The sequence below is a fragment of the Anas acuta genome, chromosome 2 (genome assembly GCF_963932015.1).
Source record: "Anas acuta chromosome 2, bAnaAcu1.1, whole genome shotgun sequence".
Lineage (NCBI taxonomy): Eukaryota > Metazoa > Chordata > Aves > Anseriformes > Anatidae > Anas > Anas acuta.
In genome coordinates, this window is record NC_088980.1 from 78484333 (window position 1) to 78492618 (window position 8286).

At 41.7% G+C, this 8286-nt stretch overlaps 1 long non-coding RNA gene across 1 annotated transcript; it reads right to left on the reverse strand.

Moving 5' to 3' along the window:
• Window positions 1-584: 584 nt before the first annotated feature.
• Window positions 585-7149, reverse strand: LOC137851755 (uncharacterized). Its single transcript, XR_011093434.1, has 2 exons — window positions 7012-7149; window positions 585-917 (listed from the first exon to the last, which is right to left on the reverse strand). It is a non-coding gene; the product is annotated as an uncharacterized lncRNA (long non-coding RNA).
• Between the last annotated feature and the right edge of the window lie 1137 nt (window positions 7150-8286).

Consider the following 8286-nt stretch of genomic DNA (forward strand, 5'->3'; position numbering starts at 1 on the left):
ACACAAGGGTGTCAGGCTGATTTTGCCCAAACAATAGGTTAGAGTTGTGAACAGTTCCCTTCATGTTATCTGTCAGGATACGTCTCTGTGGTTCAGTGCAGGCACTTGTTAGTTGCATCCACTCTGACCTTGGGTTAAATAGCTTCCAGACGGGCACTGGCTCGTGCTCTGCCAGTCTGGAGCACAGACAGCACTTGTGTGTGATTCCTGTGATGTTCTCAGTGGACATACCCTCCGATATGAATGAATACTTTAGATGTCAAAAACATGAAAGAAATTGCCCTTCCTCAGGGTGTGTAGGAATAGTGAGTAGGCACCATCCCAAAAGCATGTAAATCCTGAAGAGGCACTTAATGCCAAATGGCAGAACTCCAGTTGGGTGTGATCCCGCTACATAAGGGAGCAAGACAAGATTTCAAACAACCTGTGCCTGGCCTTTGTTTTTTCTTTCTTTGCTGGTGTGCCTTTTTTGTTTTCAGACCCTTCCTTCTTAAGAGACTGAAAGCCTCAGCACTGTTGTCTATTGACTTTCCAGGAGCCTGTCTTGTCTCAGTTTTATAGGTGAGCCAGTCAAGGAGCAAAAATGCCACCACATGGTTTTAATGACCGACTAAGACGCTTCAGGAATGAACCTCACTCAAGCACAGTAGCTCATAAACAACTGCTTGGATGAAACATGTTCTCACCAAGCATCTGTCAGGCAATATATGAATTTATATGTAACTCATACATATCATACCATCTTCCTGTGGGCTATAAACAGTCAGGAGAAAGGGCTAAATTCAAGGAATAGTCTGCAATAAATAATTTGCTCCTATGTAGAATCTTTTCTTCTCCATCCATTTTTCTTCTGGTTTCTGCTCAGCACTTCTGGGCAGACTATTTTCCCAGAGGACTTCATCAATTGCCATAGGCTGCTATTGAGAAATAAAGTTCAGTCATAGTCTCCAGTGTAATGTAGAAAGGGAAAGCATTAATTAAAAAAAAAAAAAAAAAAAGGCAAGGTAATACTTACAGCCCTGTGAACAGACCCCAGGCAGCACAAACCTGATTCTTCTGGTTCATTTCTCCTTCATACTTGGGCATTTATGCTGAGTCAGATAGATGAAACTATGCCTAGAGCAACACTCTTCAAATGCTCTTTTTGATGTGCAGAACACCTGTCCCCTATCCCTCCCATTTCATTTAAAAGAGTATGTCTCATAATGTCATTTCTGTCTCTTTCTCTGGAGAAATGCATTCAAATCCATTGATATTTAACAGCAACAACAACAACAGCTCTTCCTGGAGATGATAATTGTCTAAATAGAGGTGCCTTTAGGGTATTAATTGGCTTTAAAGTTCTACGTTTCAATCTGGTTCTGCTTGCTTTTCTAATAACAACTCTCAGTCAGTGAACCAGCAAGACATGCTCCAATCCAACACAGCAATTCTTATTGTCCAGAAAACAAGAAAGTGGCCAACAGTTTGTATTCTAAATGGACAGGTAAGAAACAAAGTCTTGGACAATTTAGGAAAATCAGGAAATTCTCTCCTAACATTTGACATTTTAGTGGTTAGGTTAACTGTGGTATATATTCTTGTATCTCCTCATCAGAGATGCTATTGCAAAAGGATCTCATTATCCACAGAATAATGTCCAGCTTAAAAAAAAAATCCAATGAATTCTTTGCCTCGAATATTTTTGCAACACAAAGTCCACCACCTAAGTTATTAAATTGCTGTATTGTTTTTGGTTTCATTCTCTTGTTCTTTTGTCTAAGAAGAGGTTTACCTGGTTTCTTTTCTGTAAGCCACTAGTCCATAACATATTACAGTTACCTCATAACATATTACTGTTACCTTTGTTCTTCCTAAATGTGCCATCTTCACTCTCTTTCTACAAAAGTATTTTTGTGTCTTTGTTACCCATGTCCCCATTTCTCATGTACCTTTTCTCAGTAATTTGCTTGGCATAGTGGGTCACCACTGTACACCGAGCAGTGGGTTTTCTTTTTATAGTCTTCTGTTTATTTATTTATTTATTTATTGGGTGATGTTGTCTGGATCATCTTCTAGAGCCACCACAAATAATTTAGAAGTCAACAGTGTGCACACATAGGTCAAACTCTTTGTTGTAATTTGTGTTACCTTGCATTTTATGTGTTGTGCTCTCCATTCACCCAGCTTTATTGGATCCCACTGGAGCTCCATAGTCTCTCTAGTCTTAATTATCATAGAATCATAGAATCATAGAATATTATCCTGTATAACTTTGTGGCATCTGCAGGTTTTTGCCACCTTGCAACTCTCATGGATCTCTCCATGGTTCATCTGAACAAACCTACCTCACCGTGGGACTTTGAGGCAGCTACTGACAACTTTTGACACACTTTAATTTGACCGTTATTCCTTCCCCTTAATTTCTGCCTCACAGCCAGTTTCTATCCAGTGGCGGACTTTAGTTCTGATTTTGTGTTTCCCACTGTACATGTAAGACATAGAGAGATATTCAATCCTTTAGTGCCTCCCTGTATGGCAGCTAATTTTCTCTTGTCATATAAGCTATAGATATGAGGCCACCTGCAGCTGTTCCTGACTCCTGCAGGGCAGTAGGCTTGGCCTCCTTCCCAAGGCAAATCCTTCCCCTAAATTCCATGGTCCCTCTAGGAAGCCCATGAGCAGCACAGAGTTGCACAAAACTGTAACATGAAGCTGCTCTTGCCAGTGAAGGTGGAAAGCTTGCCTCCAGAGCATCCCAAAAGCCAGAAAACAAAGCAGTGTTATCTCAGGTAGTCTCATCACTCGAGGGAGCGCAGTAGCATCACAGTAATATCACCACACAAATAGAGATGTCTCAGATCTAGACTCTCCCTAAATAAGGGCCATTCATAATTCATTGCTGGCTGGTCTAACAGTAGTGGTCATTATGATGAAGCAGTTTGCAGGAAAACGGAATCATAGAAAGCTGTAGTGACTTGATAAATATTAATAACTTAGTATCACATGGGGCATAACTCATCTTACACACTTCTATCAGCTCTAAAACAGTGCCTGTGCCTGCCCTTGGATTGAGGAGCATGGGTAGTTGCACAGGCCTTAAAGTATACTTCTAATTCAAGCTGGCAAGGGTGATAGAAAGCACTCTCCAGAGGGCAGAGCCTGGAGCCTTGAACTGCAGTTATTACTTAGCATATAATTAATTAGTACTTAGTGTTCCTTGAATGACAGTGGGCTTTTAACACTTACAAGCACCACACTGCTCAGGAGCTCTCTGGATCAAGGCTGTGCTGTCTTGTAGCCAGAGGATTTTGCTTCTTGCTGAAGCAATTTTTGACCAGTTTTGCTTTCACGCTGTCTCTAGCAGAGCACAGGGGCTACAAACAGTGCAGAAAACAAGATCTCCAAGACCTAACCAGAAATATTGCTTCCCTTCCTTAAACCAATGGAACTAAAAATAAAAAAAGGTGACATTCATTTCTACTGATGTAAGTATTTGCAAATCCGTATATTTGTGAAACTTTAATTTCAGGCCTAAGTTGACCTGACATGTCTTTTTAAGGAGCTTGCCCAAGGCCACGTAGTGACTCTGTGTCAGCCAGAATTAGACCTCAGGAATTGTTGCCTTTCAGTCCACTAGACCAAGCTGCCTCTCGCACTGCCATCGTGGCTCTCCAGGCCAGATCAGTCTGATTGGTTTCTACATAGGGCTGATCTTTAAAAACATGCATATCCAGATGGCTTTAGAAACCAAAATAATACCTTTCCACACCCACAGAGGGCATTACCTTTTGACTTTTCTGTGGTACAATTAAGTCATACCTGTGCCATATGCTTAAAAAGATTATATATATATATATATATATATATATGTATATAAAGGGCATTTAGAGCTCCAGGACTGTTGGTCCACTGTGTCTACTCAGCAGTTCACATTAACATTTGGACAGGATTGGTCTTTGCCATTTGGCTGACTCTATAAGTGATGCAAGTGGAACTCGTTTAAAACTTGAGCACTGTTTCTTCGTTATCACTTCTAGCATCCTTATACTACAAAACTTATTATCCAGAGATGATGTTCTCTCCTTTCTCCATGTATGCAAATAAGATGGCATCTGTGTTCTTGACTATATCGTGTACATTAAGGTGCAGTAGAAATCTGTTTCCAGTTAAGGTCCAGCTCCAGAATTTGGCTTCTTCCTTAGTACAACAGAAGTATTGAAACCGCAAGTTGAAGGTCTGACACTAATGCAGTTTACAAAGCAAGATAGATTATGTGTATTTCTTTGGGTCTGCTCTGGGAAACTGCTGCTTATAGGATTTTTTCAAGATTCGAGGCCTTTAAAACCTTCACTGTACAGACATGGACTAAGTAGAAGGCCATCGCAGCTCTTTTTATGAAGTTACAGGAAGTTTGCCAGCCTTCAGATTTTAGTGATGTATGCACCATAGCTGTGGGAGAATTTCTTACCATCTGCAGGTAATGACAATAATGTCTTGCACTGATACAGTGCCTTTCATCTGTGGGTATCAAAAGGCTCTCTAAACATTAACTAGTTAAGTGACACTGCTCCAGCGATATACACCCTTCTGACTTGTGTGGTTTGGGTGGCTGTTATTAATCTAAGAGCTCTGAAAAAGCTGTCAGCCATGTGCTTGCAAGGCAAAGATAATGACAGGCAAAGATATGTGGTATTTTTGGAGCCCGCAGACTGGGACAGTTTAAGTAGGGAGGAATACTTTAGTGCCATTTTTATGCATTTTGATGGTGTTCTTAAAAATCTTTTATTGGCCTAAAATCTGAATAGCCATGGAAGAGGAGATAAACATACGTCTAAGAATAGCTGAAAGCAGTGCTTTTTGTAGGGGAGGGAGTATAAGAAAGTCTTGATGTTGAGTCAAGGTAAAAAAAGTAACCATACAAGTCCCATATCAGACACAAAACCTTTGATTGCCTATGATATCATTCCAGCAAGCACCTGAAAGTTGAGATTGCTTTCAGAGCTTTTATCATCCTCCTAATAGATTCTAAAAACATTCTGTCCTTAGATGGATTAATTACTTAATATTTTTATCTGAAAAACATGATGAAATCCTTTTGGCTACTGTTTTCCTGCTGGGTGTATGAGTTTCAGTGCTGCCTGTGCTCTGGTAGCCAAGTTCTAGCCTACCTCTCGGAGGGTCGAGGGCAATTCAGCCTTTTCTGAGGCCAGGCTTTACAGGAGATGGAAGGAAAGGCTGTATCACCTCCCAAAAGAGACTTGGTGTCTGGCAGAGTCCAGCACAGGTAGCTCTGAAGTGTTCAGTCTGTACAATGGGGAATGCTTACACCTTGTGGCATAGCTTTTTCCTTTGCTGTGAACTGATGAATTTTTGAGGCAAAGCCCATAGGATCCTATCATCAGTAATGCTGTACTAACTTGCAAAGGCAGCTATTTTGTGTTCTCTGATGCCCTCGTTTCTCAATTTGAGCTTTGCACAAGCAAGAGCTCTGTTCCCAAGCTAGCAACTACACTCCCTTCTTAGGCCAAGCAAGGTGAAGCTCAGTGTGGGATTGCAGCCCTGGTTGTCTCCTTTCTGCAGCTGCCAGCCACGTTGCAGTGGAGGCACTGCCTGATTCTGGGCTGAACTCTGCAAAGGCCAGCACCTTTACAGAGTTAGCCCAGAAGAGAAGGACAGGCAATGTAACCATCTATTCATGTATAACTTTCTGTCAAATTCCTTTGCAATCTTGGCTCAAATAGAGGTGTTTGTTTATTTGTTTGTTTTTGCTTTTTTTTTTTTTTTTTTTTTAAGAAAGCACATAATCAATAGTGGGCATGGTTTAGGACAGTCTCATTGTATTTTTGTGTTTAGGAGATAGATTGTGCAAGATCTAGAAGCAAAGAATTGTGAATACGCATGAGGAGCAGTGTTAGAATCCAGCCAAGCTCAACAGTGAAGTATCCTGATATTAAACCAGGTCATCTTAATTTGAACCAATGGATATCACCTCACTTTCCCAATATCAGTACTGCTTTAAAAATGAAAGAAACAGTGGATGATACTAGCTGTTGTTTCCATAAGGGAGAAGCAGTTACCAGTCCCTTCATGGAAAAAAAACAAAAACAAAAACAAAAACAAAAAAAAAAAAAAAAAAAAAAAAAAAAAAAAAAAAACCACACAGTAAATCCACAATTCCTTTACTGTGTGAACCTATCACAAAAACATAGAATCGTAGAATATCCCGAGTTGGAAGGGACCCAACTCCTCAGTCTGAGAGCATTGTCCAAATGCGTCTTGAACTCCAGCAGGCTCAGTGCTTTGACCACTGCCCTGGGGAGCCTGTCCCAGTGCCCAACCACCCTCTGGGTGCAGAGCCTTTCCTAACCCCCAGCCTGACCCTCCCCTGTCCCAGCTCCATGCCGTCCCCTCGGGTCCTGTCGCTGTCCCCAGAGAGCAGAGCTCAGTGCCTGCCCCTCCGCTCCCCTCGTGAGGGAGCTGCAGGCCGCCATGAGGCCTCACCTCAGCCTGCTCTGTTGGAGGTTGAACAAACCAAGGGACCTCAGCCACTCCTCACACATTTTCCCCTCCAGACCCACCACCATCTTCGTAGTCCTCTTTTAACATCACAATAAACACCCAACATCTAACCTAGCTGAAGTGAGCGAGTAATTATCATTTTATTGTTTAGTTGTTATCATGGCCCAAGGACTCACACCATTTCAGAAGAGGCACAGGTGGCAGTCAAGGTAGATGCAAGATAACATGTTTGTGTGTTCAAACGTTATCATTTTCACACATAAACTTACAAATCAGTGTTAGATATGTTTTGATATTACCAAATAATGCATGGGTTTTCTTTTAAAATATTCTCCCTAGAACTAGTGTCTGTTTTTGGCTGATCTTGCTTGGGCTGGCATCTCTCTTGTGCTCACGGACCCTGCGGGAGCCCCCTTGCTAAATGGGGAATTTAAAGGCAAGAGAGGGCTTATGCAGAGTATTAGTGTTAGTTCTCAGAAGCAAAGAAAAGGCTGTAAGGAGCACTCTTACCCCCTTGCTGTGCTCAGCTGGCAGAGCTGCTCACCATTACTTTGAAAAGCAGAGAGCAGAGGGTGGTCATCAATTGCAGATGAGCAGAGCTAGTCATCCACCCTCAGTGGCTGTTGTCAGGTTTGGAAGAAAATGGTGCCTTGAAGTTCTGGTTAAATTTCTGTCAAACTCCACCTTTTATCTCCTTTGCCCCTCATTTGTTAATTACCATACTCAATATAATGGCAACAAGTTGTGGGGAAGGAGAAATGCTTTACATAGAGAGTTTGTTTTCTATCTATTATTTGTTCATACAGATACCTTTTACACACATATAATGCTAATGCACATACAATTCTTGCTGTAACAGCAACATAGCTCATTTCTCATGAAAATGCATACTCTTTCAATCTTTAAAGATAAGCCCAACGCCAACTTTAAATATGCCAGAAACATCACACTCTTGAAGGAGGAGAGAGAGAGTCACAACAAATTTTTGGTGCCACATTGTGCTTCATCCCAAGTGTTGGCTGCCTTTTATTGTTGAATTTAGCAACAAAAGGAAATACCATTTGCGTATCATCTGATAAACTAGCATACTGTAGAGCAAGCCAGTCCTACTTCAGTGCTGTAGAAAGGCATTAATATTTTTGTGGAATTACTGATAGTGATGGCTGATGAATATTCTTTCTACCCATTTTCTTCTCTAAATATTTTAGGGAAAAAAAAAATCCATAATGAGAACAAATGAAGTATTTCTTTACTAAAATCCTGCTGCACATCCCTCCTTCCACTCTGGATGCACAAAGAATTTGAGGAAGGATTCTGGTTTTGACTTTGGTCCAAGGACAAGCCTCAGGTGTTGTAAGGCTCCTCAGCATCACCCGTCACTCAGCTGGTGCGAAGCTCTGAGACGGGCTCAGGCAAGCACTTGCAGTCAGGCAGAGCATGCACGCTGCCAGTGCCCCCGTGCAGGGTGCTGCTGCAAAAGGGTCAGGACAGTTAAGCACTGGCTCAGTGAGGTCCTAGGACACGTATGTGAGAGATTCAGGTGGGTGTGAAGCAGGTCCCGGAGATGCTGTAGTGGTTCAGGGTGGTTTGCTAGCCATGTGGGTGTCTGTCAAATCATCCATTGCTGATGTTTGGGGGTGGGAGGTTTAGAAGAGAATGTATTTTCAGAAATACTAGATTTGAGGTCAAATAATGACATGTCACTGACCTTCTAGGTGAACTGCAATCTGTCTGCAATGTTACCTATGCTGAGCAATTCTTCATCTGGAAACAGAAACAAACAAA